Below are 16,907 nucleotides of genomic sequence, written 5' to 3'. Positions count from 1 at the left end.
TATTCAGCTGTAAACTATGTGGTTCTGATACCACATACACTAGGTGCAGTGCTCCGTGCTGGGGACACAAAGATAAACGGGACTGGAAGTCTCCTGGTCTGTGGATCAAGGGTGGACGCCCTGGAAAAGACACACTTAAGAAGTCCAGACAAGAGGAGGGGCAGGGTTGAGGAGAGAGCCTGGTCCTGAGCCTAAAAAGAGCTTGGTTTGTTCGCTGAACAGAAAGGAGCCCAGTGGCCGGTGTGCACTTGGCAAGTGGGAAAGGGGTGTGAGACGAAGCTGGTGGGTGTCGGCAGGAGCCACGTGACCCAGTCCCTGTGAGCTGTGTTGAGGATTTGAAACAATTGGAAATGACTTTTTGAGGCGCTCGGAGCTTACCCCTCATGATACTAACACTGTGTGACCCTTGCTCATTAGGTAGTAAACTGCTGCAGGGCAGGGCCAGGGTCTAGTCCATCGCAGGGACAAAAGGAAGTGAACGAATGGATACGTGCCGGCCCTCACCCCCCTTACAGGTTTAGGTCTGAGGTTCAGACTTGAGCTGACTTAGAGGAGGTACTTCTGACTGAGCTGGACCTGAGAGCTGCTGGAGAGGCTCAGACCCCAGGACTTCCTTGCTCTTGAGGATAAGGGACCAGCGCAGCCACAAGGAGATGTTTTCCCCCGGATCTCTGCTTTCCAGGACCTCTGGGAGCTCTTTAAGGTCAATGGATTTGACCCAAGTCCTCATAGGAACATGTGTCACTATGACAGGTTGAGACGGAACCTGGGCTGCAGAGGTGAGCCCTGTTCCCCAGGAAGAAGTGGGAGCCTGTGCAGTTTGGAACTCAGGTGTGCCCTTCATTGCTTCTCCTGTCCCCACAGGTATGTGTGGTATGCTTTCAGGGGTACTAAGGACTTGCATGCCCTTCTCTACCACTGGGCTCTTGCACCTACTGCTGAAGGCTGACACTGCCCCTCTGTGAACTAAGGATGCTGAATTCCCCAGAATGTAAATTCCCTAGACGAGAAGAAATAAGAAAAAAGAAATACTTTACATTTACTGATCCCTGCCTCTGTGACAGGCACTATGCTAGGTGCTTTACGTGCTTTATTTCATCTCTTCTTCAGAACAACGCCATGAAATGGATGCCATTATTATTCCCATTTTACAGGGAAGAACCCTGAGGCATCAAAAGGTCAAAAAACTTATTTGAGAATGTAAAGCTGGTAAGTCATAGAGCAAAGACCAAATCAAGTGTTTGTGATGTGAAGCCCATATATTCAAAGCCAGGTCTGTCTGACATCGTGCCGCCATTTAATTTTGGCCCTGGAAGAGGTCACAAAAGGTCACTTTTATCCAGCATTCCCAAATTTCCCTGAGGAACAGGATCACATGGGAGTACTTGTTAATCATGGTGCTTTCTAGGCCTGTTCCATGGGGTCTAGAAATGCTTGAGTCTGGGATGGGGTCCTGGGATTTGTACTGAGTTTAACAAGGTGATTGTTTCCAAGGAAGTCTGGGAAACACTAGGGGGCAAGAATGACCTGTATGCACTTTGCTCAGGACTGAAGCACGTAAAGATCTTGGCCCAAACACCTGTCTCTCCACAGACGAAGAACTGGCTTTACTCTGCCTGGAGACGTTAAGGTAAACGTTAATATGGGAAATTAATTTGTTGAAGTCATATGTGCCATCAGAGAGAAGGTGGGAGAGTGAAAGAGCACCAGGAGACAAATCACTGGTGAGTTGTGTAGCAGTAGTGTCTGGGGGCAGATGGTCTACAGAACAGCTAATGCATTGATCTCGGATGGGTTCTTCACATTTCCTGAGCCTTGGTTTTCTAGCCTGTCAAATGGTGAGAATAATATCACCATGGTAAAGGCGTGAAGATTAAGGGAGAGCACAATGGTGAGTGTCAACTCTGGTCCCACACTGTCCAGGTTCATGTCTCAGCTATGCCACTTCCTCTCTGGGTGCCTTTGGGCAAGTTGCTTAACTTCTCTCTGCCTCAATTTCCTCTTGTGTAAATAGGGAATAGAAATAGGACCTACTCACAGGGGTGTTTTAAAGACTTATTGTAAAGTACTTAGTGCGGTGCTAGGTGAAGAGCAGGTGTTCTGATAATATCTGCTAGATTTGTATCAGACTACCTGGCACATGGTAGGTCCTAATGTGTACGATTTTCCCTGGACCTAAAAGCCAGGTTGAGCACACGATCCTTCTACCCACTGATTCTATTCAAAAGTGAAAAGTGCACATTGGCTTTTCAGTAATGTTTTTAGAGAAAAGAGCAGAGGCCACCCAAAGAGAGTTATTTCGACTCTTGACCCAATTTTACTCTTGGGGCTGAAGTGGTGGAACAGGCACCCCTGGTTGTTGTCACTGTGGAGCAAAGTCACTTCTCTTCTCTGAGCTTAATTCCTTCATTTATAAAAGGTTCCTTTAGCTCTGATATCCTATGAGTCGATGAAAAATACTCCTTGAACCTAACCTTCAAATATCAGTCACTTTGCTGGAAATTCTGGGACTGGGGAGAAATCACCAGGCAGATTGGATCGTTACGACTTTCTCCTGGCAAGTAATCCTTTTCTTTAAGACCCCTCAGTCATATAGATTTTCAAACGCTCCTGGCTTTGCTTAGCTTGTCCTCCTGAAATGATGGTCTTAATCATAAATTCTAATTGGAACGGGATCCACCTCAATTTATTCCTAATGCCTCAGAAAGCGGACCTGTTTCTAGGAATACATTGAGATGGATTCTATTCCAATTAACACTTTGACTCAGTTAAAGTGTTGTTAACCCACTGCTGTCCTCTGATAACCGTCCAATTCATAGCTGGCAAGTTGCTGGCCTCACCAGAGCTTGCAAGGAGATGAAAGCTCCCTAAATATGGTCACCACTTTGAGTGGCATGGACCCAGTGCGTCCTCTCCACCCCAGTCCTGTTCCCATCTTAGCAATTCGAGGGCACTCGGTTAGCTTGCTTTAAGCTGCAATTGAGGTGGACTACTTTCTCTAAATCGGAAGTAGAATGTTTTCATCTAATTCAGACACATTCCCTACTGGTCAGCATTCTCCAGAGAAAGAGAACTGATAGGATGTGTACACACATAGAGGGTGATTTCTTTTAAAGAATTGGTTCGTGTGATTTGTAGAGGCTGGCAAGTCTGAAATGTGTAGTTTAGGCCAGCAGGCTGGAAACTCAGACAGGCGTTCTGTGTTACAGTCTTGAGGCAGAATTCCTTCTTCTCCAGGAAACCTCAGTTTTTGCTCTTAGAGTCTTCTCTTGGCTGGATGAGGCCAAAGGTTATGGCGGGTAATCTCCTTTACTTAAAGCCAATTGATTGTAAATGTTAATGATAACTACAAAATACCTTCACAGCAGCATCTAGGCTAGTGTTTTTTTTTTTTTTTGTGGTACGCGGGCCTCTCACTGCTGTGGCCTCTCCCGTTGTGGAGCACAGGCTCCGGACATGCAGGCCCAGCGGCCATGGCTCACGGGCCCAGCCGCTCCGCGACATGTGGGATCTTCCCGGACCGGGGCACAAACCTGTGTCCCCTGCATCGGCAGGCGGACTCCCAACCACTGCGCCACCAGGGAAGCCCCTAGGCTAGTGTTTGACTGAAGAATTGGGCACCATAGCCCAGCCAAGGTGACACATGCAAATTAACCATCCTAGATTCCACGAATTATATTTACAATACCCAGGAAGAATTTGGAGATTCGGTGTAAAGAATGGCAGCAGACGTGAGGCACTGTGTCTCAGGGTCACCCAGTGCCACCCAACACAGAGGGCTCAGTTTTTATGTTAGATGCCCCTTCCACACCACACACTTCACATAGTGTCTCCAGGTATGTTTTCCCAAGGTGGGAGTCAGGGTGCTTTGTTGGGCAAAGGCAGGGCCACTTCTCTTTGATAGTCCAGTAATGTGAGGTTCATAGTAATTCCTAAGCCCACAGATGCCAAAGGAAGGAAGAGTAGACACCAGTTACAGATTTCTATAAACCAGTAGGTAAATATTCATGATTGAACGCCCAGCCTTGCAGGCACACTTGGGAGATTTTGACCAAAATGGAGCCTCAGAATTTTCATTTCCACTGGGCAAACAGGAAAATGAGATGATGCAGAATTGATGTGTGTGGAAAGCACAGTGATTGGGCATTTACATCTATTTAATTAAGGAACACATTGTAACCTCTATTTACTTCTGTTTAATTAAGGGATTGCTCATTTTGGAGGAGATATCATGCTGGGCCTTCTACTACTTTTGTGATTCAAAGCTCAACTAAGGACGTATGGGAGATAGTTTGGTGATCTTAGCTCAGTCCCTAATGGCAAGAGCTTCCTATTACAAAGCCAATAAACTACACTGCCTGACTTGCAAAAAGAGAGTCAGGGGGCTTTTCAAGAAAATGATCTCTTGAAGACACAGGAAGTCATTCATGAGAAGGTATGTTATTCTAGAACAATTCTGATCAAAAGTTAGAACCACGATGCTTTTCTTATTTGAGTAGGAAAAGAAAGAGCCAAGGAAAATTATTAGAGCTTTAAAGCTCCTAACTTACATGAAATTTATTTAGCTTTCTTTTTTTTTTTTTTTTTTTTGCAGTACGCAGGCCTCTCACTGTTGTGGCCTCTCCCGTTGAGGAGCACAGGCTCCGGACACGCAGGCTCAGCGGCCATGGCTCACGGGCCCAGCCACTCCATGGCATGTGGGATCTTCCTGGACCGGGGCACGAACCCGTGTCCCCTGCATCGGCAGGCGGACTCGCAACCACTGTGCCACCAGGGAAGCCCTATTTAGCATTTTTTTAAATTGAAGTATAGTTGACTTACAATGTTGTGTTAGTTTCAGGTATACAGCAAAGTGATTCAGTTATATGTGTGTGTATGTGTGTGTGTGTGTATTCTTTTTCAGAATCTTTTCCCTTATAAGTTATTACAAAATATTGAGTATAGTTCCCTGTGCTATACAGTAGGTCCTTGTTGTTTATATATTTTACATATAGTCATATATGTTAATCTCAAGCTCCTAATTTAACCTTCCCTGCCTTTCCTCTTTGGTAACCATGAGTTTGTTTTCTATGTCTGTGGCTCTGTTTCTGTTTTGTACATAAGTTCATTTGCATCATTTTTTTAGATTCCACATATAAGCAATATCATATGATATTTGTCTTTCTCTGTTTGTTTCACTTAGTATGATAATCTCTAGGTCCATCCACGTTGCTGCAAATGGCATTATTTCGTTCTTTTTTATGGCTGAGTAATATTCTATTGTGTATATGTACCACATCTTCTTTATCCATTCATCTGTTGATGGGCATTTAGGTTGCTTCCGTGTCTTGGCTATCGTAAATAGTGCTGCAGTGAACGTAGGCGTGCATGAATCTTTTCGAATTGTGGTTTTCCGTGGATATATGCCCAGGAGTGGGACTGTTGGATCATATGGTAACTCTATTTTTAGTTTTTGAAGGAACCTCCATACTGTTCTCCATAGTGAGAGAACAAATTTACATTGCCACCACCAGAGTAGGAGGGTTCCTTTTTCTCCACATCCTCTCCAGCATTTATTATTTGTAGACAGAGGTTTATTTAGTATGTTGACCAAACAATTCGTCCTGCCTGGGCAGAGGCAGAAAGGGTAAAGAGGGAAGACAGGAAGTGAGAGGATATGTTTTTCTATATACATGATAGTTCCCATCTTAGTCAGGTGTTGTTGATTACATTTTTCTCCTTGAAGGAGGCATTTCAGAACGAAGGTGACTCTTTTCTTTCATCTGACGTTTTATTACATTTTTTGCCTTTGCTCCAAGAAGTGCCCCAAGAGTAACTCTATTCTTTTTAAGCTCTGGTAGTCATGGTTAAGTGCAAGAGGAGAATGCAAGAAGAGCTACAGTATTCTAGAAAGAATTAGGGAGTGGGGAGTGGGGAGAGAAAGGTTTGGAATCTCCACCCAACTTGCCAGCCCCTGATCATCCACCTAGATCCCCTGTATCCCTACTGAACATCACCATTTAATGTCTACTTACATACTAGCTGGCTAATGAGACAGAGTAATGAATTGGGTGCCAGCTTCCTCCCTCCACCACCAGGAAGCAAAAGGACCTCTTCACAGTGGTCTCCTAGAGATAATGCTCTCTGCTGTTAAGTCGAAGCAGAGAATGGAATGACACCAGGCGAGGAAATACTACCTGATTGCTGGTTCTTTTTGCACATGTCTGAACTGTAACTCCTCTGGAGCAAGGGCCACACCCTATACCCATGTGACAGCCACCCAGCACCTCGCCAGTGCATTGTCCATTGTGAGTGCTGAATTAATACAGAAAGGATAGGGTGAAGGCTTTGCTCCTGTAAAGTTGCTTTGTTTTTTCTTAAATTCACTGTACCTTCCTCTGTCACTCCCTGGAGGGCCCTACTACTCCCTCATTTCCCTGTATCCAAGCCCAGCCTTTTGCCAGGGCCTAGAACATGTCCCTCCCATTCCACGATGTCTTTCGGACTTACCTGGCCTTAGCAAGGAATCCTGCCTCCAAAGACCTGCCTCCCCTGATGACTGATTTCCTGGTTGGTGAGGAACATGTGGTACTTAGCAGTGTTTTTTTGTTGTTGTTTTTATATATGTCCTATCTCCTCAACCAGATACTGATTCTGTGTGTGACCTGTCACCCGATGCTCCCCTCTGCATACCGCAGCCAGTGCACAGCCCTGCTGGCGTGATGCCTCATACACCATGGGCTCTCAGTTAGTGTCTGTAGTTGGTAATGGATTTGACGGCTCTCTGACAGGCTGAACCGTAAGCTGCTCAAGGAAAAGGGCCAAGCCTGTCTTGTTCAATATTGGATTCCTAGTACCTGTTATGGGAGCTGTTCAGAGAAAGTTTTATTAATCCAAACATTTTACAAAAAACATGTTACACGAATAGTTGAATAAACTTATGTTTGGAAGGCAATGCCTTGCTGCTAAATCTAAAATCATACCTTGAAATGCACGTTAGTTACTGACTACCTAGGCATGTGAGGAAGTACTTTCTCTTCCCTAAAGAGGGACTGAATTTAAGCTAATGTATAGCGTCTCCAGACTTCTGACTGGAGTGGTAATTCAAGAAACTTTTTGGGGGGACTTCCCTGGCGGTCCAGTGGTTAGGACTCCATGCTTTCACTGCCAGGGGGACCCAGTTTCGATCCCTGGTTGGGGAACTAAGATCCCGCAAGCTGCGCAGCACGACCAAAAAAATAAAACTTTTTTTGAGTCCTACAACCTCAAGATACTAGGCTAGACATGGCGGGGAGGAAGAGGTAAGTGAGACTCATCCTTACCCTAGAAGAATTTAAAGTCTAGTCGCAGAGTTCATCGAAGAAGCCAGCAAATGTTACAGGATAGAATATAACATGTCATAAGGAACAAGCAAAGAGCCGCGGAAAAAAAAAAAGCACATGAGGCTGGAAGGATCAGGAAAAATTTGATGGGAAGGGCAGAGTTCCAATAGGCAGAAATAAAGGAGAAAGACATTCCAGACCAGGCGGGGGGGGAAAACAGGGTGGGCACAGGGATAAGGGTACAAAAGGTTATGATACACTCGGAAGAGAGCAAGGGGTTCAGGGAGCACAGCGGAAAGAAACGTTGGAATTGAGTTGGGCAAGTTAGGCAGCGGTCAGGTTGTAAAGAGCCTTGCCTGCCATGGCAGGGCGGTTGGAGAATATCTTGCAGGCAGGGGAGACACTTCTGATGGATACCAAACTATTCTACTCCCAGCAATACTTTTAGCTCTCCTAATCTGCAGCGGAAAAAACACTCGTACGATTCAGTTTGCAGAAATGGAGATATGCTCATGAGTCTATATCACAGGGTGAATTCTTAAGAAGCTTTCAACCCTGTCCCATCAGTAGTTTTAAGGGTTTCAAACTGTGCTCAGTGAAATCTTGGAGTTCTACAGAGGTTTGCCTGGGTTCCATGGGGGTATTTTTTCAAATGGTGGAAATCTTTAGCTCTTTTTTGTGAAGGCACAGACTTGTTTATTGGTTGTAGTATAGGGTGGCGAAAGCCCATTGTTTTTAATCATAATTCCTTTCTAATCAATTACCATTGACAATGGCATACAGTCCGTGGTTGCCGTGTGCTGCTGTAGTAAGGTCACAGTCGTGAGGAAAGCAAAGAGGTTTAAGTCTATCATGGATTTCCTAGAGCCTAGTAAGAAATGACAGTGCAAAAGAGTCCACAAATTAGACTTGACAGTCTTAGGCGGTGTTGCAGAAGCTGTCAGCTATCCACCTAAATCCATTTTCCCCTTCCTCCATGGTATTACAGTCGTAGTCAGTCTTAGTTACGCTACGTTTCCCAACCTCCCTTGCATTTAGGTTTGGTCATGTGACATTCTTCTTGCCAATAAAACGCGAGCTGGATGCCATTTCTCTATCTGGACTTCAGTTAAGCCTCCTCCACATTCCCTTTTTCCCTCCCTCTGGCTGAAACCTGGACATGGCTTAGACCCATTTTCATGCAGATAATGACAGTCCTTGACTTTGCTTAATGACTGAACTGTTATTATTTGTCCTGTTTGACTGTTTTCCTTTCCTTCTGCATTTTCTCACTTCTCTGATTAAATCTTTGACTAAAGTTTTTCTACAGACAAACGGCAGGTGGAGGACATGGGGGTGCGGTGGGGGGAGTCCTGTGAGGAAGGCCCCGTAGGGTCCTGCTCGGTTACATTTCTCCAAACAAGCTGGATATTATGATACCACCTTATCTTTTTTTTTGCGGTACGCGGGCCTCTCACCACTGTGGCCTCTCCCGTTGCGGACCACAGGCTCCGGACACGCAGGCTCAGGGGCCATGGCTCACAGACCCAGCCGCTCCGCGGCATCCTCCCGGACCGGGGCACGAACCCACATCCCCTGCATTGGCAGGCGGACTCTCCACCACTGCGCCACCAGGGAAGCCCCCATACCACCTTATCTTTACTCAAGCTTGCCTCTCTGCCTGATATGCCCTTATAGTTCCCCTCTTTCTTCCAGGATGAAATTCTGCTCATCTCTAAAGCCCAGATCAAGGGTGACCACCTATGAGAAGACTTCCTGGGTTCTCTCCCCTTTCTCTCTTTCCCAGTCGCCTCTGTCTCCATAGCACCTGGTGTGAAGTGCTGGGGGAGCATCTTTCATAGCATATTTCAGTTAGCTGTTGTTCCATGCTAGATCGACCATGAACTTCTTAAAGGCAAGGACAAGATCTTATTCGTCTCCATCCTTTGTTCTTGGTCCACACCTGACATGGAGCAAACTGCCCACAAATAGTTGTTGAATTAAATGAGTGCCCATTCCCAGGTCTGACACACTCCCTGTACCCAAGGGAATGGAGCCCCTTGGGTGAGGGGAGGGGTGGGTCTGACGGCAGCCCCCTCTGTGTAATTATCCCCTTCTAGTGAATAATGGGGCTTCAGCTCTGTGTCTGATTCTTTGATGAAGATGAAACTATTTAATCAGGTTTGGTTGCTCATCTCATCATCTTCCCGCATCACACCCCTCCTGACAAGTTCATTAACTGGAAGAAAAATTGATGACCTCATTAGTTCTGCACATTGGTTCACTTAGGACAAATTGGAGCCTTCGAATGTTGCTCAGCTCTGACCCATGGTGGCACAAGGTCTCACTCTCAGGACTGTTTGGATCCACCGTGCCCTCAGTGCCTTCGTGTAATGGGTTGCCCAGGACATTTCTGTTTGAAATAGTGTCTTTTCCAATGTAAATCTCTCTCTCTTAGGTTTCCCCTCATCCTGCTCTGTGAGGAATACACCACTTGCTCACCCGCCCCCCCCCCCCCCCCTTGAAGGTTTTCCTCTCTGCCACTCATGGAAATCTTCTCCTCCAGGGCCTAGTTTACTTCCGGGCCCCACCCCCATGCAAGAAGCATTCACTGCATCCCCAGGGTCCTAGCTCTGGTGAATCTGGAAGCAGAACACACTGGGATCTCAACCAAAGGACCAGGAGAGGAGGAATAAATGGAGACCACAGGAAAGACCTGGAGAAAGGCGCGTGGGAACGGGGGCTGCTGGCCACTGCAAGCCTCGCCAAGGATGTGAAACGCTGAGTCTGCAGCAGTGGAAGCTGTGGCCGGTTCCGGTGCTGTCCAGGGCACCCATCTTGGCAAGCAGAGCATAGCGGACAGAGTAGCCTGGGTGGTGGGTGTTCCTGAGGGTCAGGGGCAGAGGCTGAAGGATTGTGGTCCTGGGACATGCTATTCTCTCTTCCTCAAATGTTCTTCTTTCTCCCCCCTCTAACTTCACCCTATTTGCCAGACAAACTCCTATTCAGTTTTCAAAAGCCAGCTTTTTCTAGAAAGCCTTTCCTATCCTCCTCCCTGATGTTGTTGGTCACTCCTGTCTCTGTGTTAGCTCTCTGTCTTGAACACGTTTTTATTTTTTAGTTTTAGTTTTTACAAACATTTAACACACTTTATTGATTTAGGGGCCAAACAAAGGCAGCATTTGGACAGTTAAGAAAGGCACCTCACTGAAAATAATACATCACAGTGCTGCTGAGTGATCCCAGTCACAGGATTTGAGGATGGAAAGGACAATCTTTGGATAAGGTCGCTTAGGACACTTGCACATTTATTCAAAAGGGTCTTTCCACACGACATGGATGGAGGAAGGCAAGAGTGTAGGACTGTGGCATATGCTGGGTGGCTGTCGAGAGCTTACCCACAAGAGCCGGTGGGCCGGTACATCAGTGGTAAGTTGGGAAGGGAGTGAGACCGGCCTGCCCCACCTGCCCCATGACTCCAGTAAACCTGATGTGCTGAGCCCCTACCCCCATGAACACACTCTATATCACTTTCAAATGGGGAGATGACTTTGATCTCATGGTATGGGGAACCAGGGTTAGTAGTCACCTCCTGCCCTGTTCCAAGCTACAGGACAGATAGGACAACAGTGTGATTTCCGGCATTCCTGGGCTGACATGAGGTTCTGATAAAAGCTGAGGTCTTAGGGCACTGGCTTTAAAAAATATCGTCACCAGTCTGGAGTAAATGACAACGTGATTCCTTAGAAATAATACTGCATCCCCGTTTCTATTTATACCTTCCAATCAGTCTTTTAAAAAATCAATTTTTCCCTTTGCTTATACTTTTTAGGACTCCTACTCCATGGAAAAGAAATCGCTTCACTACGACACTGCTGCTCTTCCCATTCTCCTCTTGAGCCCTCACCAACCCTCCCTCTCCATCCTTACCCTGACCACCCCTCCCCTCTGCCCAGCACCTAAGAGCAGGGATCACGCCGCAGGGTGATGAGCAGTGGTGCAGTCTCGCCTGGCATTCTGTTACTAGGACGTGGCTTTGGAGAAGGCTGCTAGGATGCTTGCAGACACAACGCCAGGGGTCTGGGATGCGTCGATGGCAGAGTGGATCCCCCGTTTACTGTCGTACTCCACCAGCGGGGCAGTCTGGGTGTGATAGGTCTCCAGGCGGATTTTCAAGGCCTTCTCATTGTCATCTGATTGGCGGACCAAGGGTTCCCCGGTGATATCGTCTTTCATGGGCTCCTTTGGGGGGTTGAACTCCTCGTGGTAGGCACGGCCACTCTCGGGGTGAATCAGTCTTCCTGTGATTCTCCGAATCAGCAGAGAGTCTGCGATGCTGAATTCAATCACAGAATCAAGCTTCTCTTTCCTCTTCTCCATGAGGTCATCAAGCATTTCTGCCTGCCTCACAGTCCGAGGGAAGCCATCTAGAAGAAAACCACTTTTGCGTGGAGGCGTCTCCAAATTCTTCTCAATGAGCTCCACGACCATTTCATCGCTCACCAGTTTCCCAGCATCCGTAGTTGCCTTCAGCTTTTTTCCCAGCTCTGAGCCAGAAGCCACCATGGCCCTCAGCATGTCCCCCGTAGCCAAATGGCAGACACAGAAGTTTTCAGTCAACTTGGGTGCCTGGGTACCCTTGCTGGCTCTGGGCGGCCCCAGAAGCACGGCCCGATGCCTTCAGGACACTTGAACACGTTTTTAAAGCTGCGTTTGTCACAGCGTTGTGATTATTAATTCAACGTAGGTTTCTTCCACTTTACAGAGAGCTCTTGTGAGAACAGATTTTCTCCTGTGTCCTCAGTGCCCAGCACGGGCCCATTGGAACCTCAAAGCTCCTGCCGAAGTTCAGCGCTCAACTTTGGTGATACTGGCAGAGTGACAGGTAATGAGGTTAACTGAGGCAGAAGGCCAGTCTGATGGCCTTCCGTATCTTTTTAAAATGTTGACTGGGGTTAAATGTTTTTCACAGATGATAACATTGTTGACACTTTTTCAGCTGCTTCTTTCCACTGGATAACTCTGTTTATAGTGGGTTAGCTCTTCAATAGCTTATTCTTTTTTGTGTTTTCCATTTAAAAACATGGCTACAGCCTCGTGTGCTGCAGCACACAGACATATGGTTCGTTGCTAGGCTAAACCCAGACATCTGTTGAAGGCCAGCCTAGGGCTGGTGTCCTAGGGCCATGCTTATCTGGGACAGGATGTCAGACAGATCATTTGTTCATAAGGAACAAAACCCCACTCCTACTAAAGTAAATAAAACAGTGCAGGGAGGTCTCCCAGACAGTGACCGGTACAGCTCTGGGGACACACTTGTTGAACGGATGGATCTCGTTTTTGGAGTTTGTTATTCACATGCCACCCCTGCACGTGGCTGCTTCTTTCTGTCCCTCTTCCAGTGTGCCAATTCTGAACTCCTGGACGGAGGCTACGTCTGCATATTGGCTCATCTTGGTTTGAGAATCTATCCTGGACCCAAGAGTAGAGTCTCACAGGAGAGGAGCTACCCCTTCTAGAGGTCATGTTCAATAAAAATTAACCTGGAAGAAAAACTGGGGACTCCTCTCCTTGCAAGGGAAGCTCATTCAGAAGCCACAACTTTAGAAGTAAGTAAGCTGGGACCAAGAGGAAGTAGACTAAAGCTATCTAGGAGAACAAGGGCTTGGCGAAATCTAGGATATATCTAGAGGACAGTAACAGGTTGTATAACAGGAAACAGAAATGGTTTCCCTTTGCAAAGTGCTCTTCTGTTTACAGAGCGCAGTCCTGTACACTGGCTGTCCGGTGAGTTTCCCAAGGTCGGAACTGAGTCTGGTTCAAATATGTATTCCTTCATATTCCTTTGTACCTTCCGGTATAAAGCAGGTGTCTGGCAAATGTCAGGCAGATGAATACATTTGGTCCTTCTGGTAATCCTGTGAGGCAGATGTGACATAAAGTAGAACCACTTGGTGGTGAAGGAGGCAAAGGTTCACTGTAAATAAGTGATGTGCCCAGGATCACACACATGGCATACGATGAAAACAGAACTCAAGCCTTGGACTTCTGTCTCCTGGCCAAGTGGTCGTTCCACGATACCATAAAGAAACGTGAACTAGCCTTGAAGATCAGGGAGTGTGAGAGAGAACGTGATGGCGGATGGAGGGGTGGGTGCAATTGTGATGGGTATTGCCGTTTTGACAAGATGCCCTTTAACTTCATGTCACCCCTTATGTGGTACACTTAGAACGGGAATTGTAAACTTTTACTGTAAGTATCTTGTTTTCTTTTTTCTGGGGAGGGGTACCCTAAAATGTCTTAAAGTGAAGGTGGAAGCTTAGTTTCATTCAAACAAATCTGCCGTCCACCTTCCGCCGGGCTCCTTACAAAGACTCCTCTTTAACACTTAGTGCCAGAGGGCGACATCTGGTTGCATAGCTCTCCGGGGATTTCAAGGGCTTTGTTCAGAGCCAATTAAGCCCACCTGTTCCATCCCCCCCCCCCCCCCCCCCCCCCCCCCCCCCCCCCCCCCCCCCGCAGGAGCTGGAACAGGCAAAAAGGGTTAATGTGCTTTTCTAAAGCAGTGTTCCTCCAGCACTTATCAAATGCTACCCTCACGTCTTCCCTGCCTCCCTCTATTAACGTTAACTAGGCAAGAAAGGCTTGATGTTGACTGAAAGGACTCAGGATTCCATTTTCGAGGAGCTGACAAGTAGAGAAAATTCATATATTATACGGCTGGAAGCAATAGCTTTTTCTCTCATTTGTCATACTGGTTCTTATCCATAGCTTTTGTCGTTTTTTTATTCCTTTTTTTTTTTTTTTTACTGAAGCGTTCCTATGTTCCAGGGCAAAGGTAGGCAGCCCGAAGCACCTTTCCATCTTGCTTTGTCTGTGGTGTTTTTAACGAGCCACTCTCTTGGAGTAAGGACTGTGCACTGCTGGGTGTCCTGACCTCCTTTCCCTTCCACCCTCTTGAACTGTTCATTCTCCCAACCTGGAGAGAGTTTGCTCTGTGGACAGATGCCTTTGATAGCGCAGAACCCCCGCTGTGTGTGCACTGTGTTGTCTGCCACCCTGAGCATCCAAGTTTCCTGAAAACAATGTTGAGAATTCAGCTGTCGTGGTGCCCCCTCTGAGCTGCTTTGTGACTTAGCCTGTCACAGAGAGGATTTGGGACGACGAGAGCTGCTGCTCCTAGGGTTCAGTGAGTTGTTCCTCTGGCAGAGAGGTTTAAATTGAAGTGGCGAAACTTCCTAAGACCCTCTTAAGAAAAATAGGGTGGTGGTTAATGTGAGGAGTCATGTGGACTACAAGTAGTACTGGCAGCAGAAAGCCACCAAGATCAGAGGCTGCCACTAGGTACTTCCCCAGCGTCCCAGTCTGATTGGTTTTGTTGATTGCTGTTGCCACCACAGCATCTCATGGGGGTGCCCACAGATGAAACACGCTTGTATCATGCGCCCATCTCTTCTCCAGTCAGTGGCTACCACGGGGCAAGGAAGAGTCCAGCATTGCCTCTGTTCAGGGAGCTGAGGACAGGGCAGTCCTAGCTAGAAGATGATGATAAGCATGGAAGACGCCCTGATTGTCATGATCAGAATAGACAGCCCATGACTCATGCAGAGAGCCAGTGAGGAGAGGGGCGGGGCTGAAAAAGAAGGTGGCTTCGTTTGCTGGTGGAAGCCATATAAGACCTGAGACTTGAGTGAACGCAGCTGGCCCATAATTTAATTCTTTCTGCTGCCACAAAATAGCTATGGAATGCCCCCCTCTCTTTCACGTGTCTGTTGTGAGTATTTTTGGTAACTCCTGTCCCCTTCAAGCCTGACCTTTCTGATCATTTAAACTAGATCTTATGTGAGTAATAATTATAGTGCATATCTGTTTTTACTTGTCCAGCTTTTCTTCCCTCGTGTTTTGAGAGCACTTCCCAGTTTTCCATTGGGGAATCACCCCCCACTTTCAGTCCATGTGTTGAAGTGGAGCTGGTCCCATTCCCGTTTCCAGCTGGGCAGTCCCATCCTCTTGGATTTGGTGATTGTTTCAAAACTGACCACATGGCCCAAGCTTGACCATTAAGAAACTGCTTTGCTACTTTTGCCTTCCCTACATTTAGGGAAAGAGAGTCTCTCTCTTTCTGAAATTTCAGACTCTCAGGCCCATAAAAATGTAGAACTGCTGGGGTCATTTTTGCCACCATTTGAGCCCAACAGAAGAGAGGCATCAAGAGCTAGAAACATTGTCCTGATGAGATCATTGAGCCCCTGGATTTAGCCAAGCCTAAAGATGAATGAGACTCTGGACATCTCAATGATATGAGCACATCTCCACCTTGCTACCCCACCTTGCAAATTTTTGTGGCTGAAGTCAGTTTCAATGAGTTTCTGCTGTTCGTGGCAATAAGAGTCCTGATGGATACAACAGTGTTACAAGGGGAGGGAGATTGGGGGACAGAAGGGAGAGGTTTGTCCTCTGCTCAATCCCAGGGTTACTTTTCAGGGGATGGGAGGGTCTGTCTGATTCCACAGGCCCACTGGAAATCTCAGTCCTGGAGAATGAGTTCTAAGATTAGCATCTGGGAAGCAAGGGCTCAGGAAACTCATCTCCCTGCCAGGGTGGGGGGTTAAGTCAAAGGTGCTGGGATTGGCTTCTCAGTATGGTCTCCTAGAGAAGAGTCCCCTCTTAAAATGCACCTCTTTGGTATCTCTGTATTTAGACTCTGAGAGCCCTGGCCCCACTGTCTCATACTGGATTGTCCCCTACCTTGAGACTGGTGTGATGAGGTGACCGTGGGCTGCCCTCCGTGCAGGAGTGTCTCCTGTCCTCGGAGTGGACTGCAGGTGGTTAGTTTTAGGTGTGGGAGAAACACCACCTCTTCCCTCCTTTTCCTTGGAGATCTCAGTTTTCCTGGTCTTAGGAATGGTGAGATCGAGTTAGGGTGTGTTGGTCAAGGAGGATGAAGCCAAAGAGATTCCTAGGCTGGCTTGGCCTCCAGCTCGTGATTCTGTTGTCTGCTTCTGCCCTACTCCACTCCTCTGACTCTCCCTCATCAATATGCCACCAGCGCAGCTGCCTGTGTGCACAGGAGGTCACCAACATCTGGGCCAGGGCACTACTTCGCGATGCTCCCAAGCCCGGGAGATTTCTCCTCTCCCAGCTCTGTGCTGTTCTTTGTCTCCCAGGCCCCCGCAGAGACTTGGAGCCTCAAACCAACTTTCCTGGAAGCAACTTTCCATGTCCGGCCCCACCTCTCCCTTGTAGGGCTGAAAGCCAGTCCCGGGGAGTGGGGACGGGTGGCACACCACTGCCCTAAAAGTCCCATCTTTCTCCTTCACGTATACCAGCTCACATTCACAAACAACTCATGTAAATAAACAGCCGAAGTCCAGCTCTCGGCTGGAATTAGGTAGCACCGCCTAGTACTCCATCTTTCCAAGGAAACGCTGACCACAAGAAGCCTAGACGCTCGAAGAAAGTACTTACTTTTTAGTTAGCAGAATCTACTTTGCAGATATCAAAAGTCCTTCATAAGAAAGAGGCTTATTGTTCAGTTGTTAGCAAAGGGGTCTGTTCTACACAGAGGCGAGTTTTCTTTTGCAGCTGTGAGCTAATTTCTCTCTCGGCTAAAACAATGATTCCCTC

The 16,907-nt window shown here is 47.2% G+C and overlaps 1 pseudogene; it reads right to left on the bottom strand.

Moving 5' to 3' along the window:
• Positions 1 to 11,195: 11,195 nt before the first annotated feature.
• Positions 11,196 to 11,949, bottom strand: LOC101323569 (adenylate kinase 2, mitochondrial pseudogene; annotated as a pseudogene).
• Positions 11,950 to 16,907: the final 4,958 nt, after the last annotated feature.

The sequence above is a fragment of the Tursiops truncatus genome, chromosome 2, assembly GCF_011762595.2.
Source record: "Tursiops truncatus isolate mTurTru1 chromosome 2, mTurTru1.mat.Y, whole genome shotgun sequence".
Classification (NCBI taxonomy): domain Eukaryota; kingdom Metazoa; phylum Chordata; class Mammalia; order Artiodactyla; family Delphinidae; genus Tursiops; species Tursiops truncatus.
This window is presented reverse-complemented; position numbering and strand designations above follow the sequence as displayed.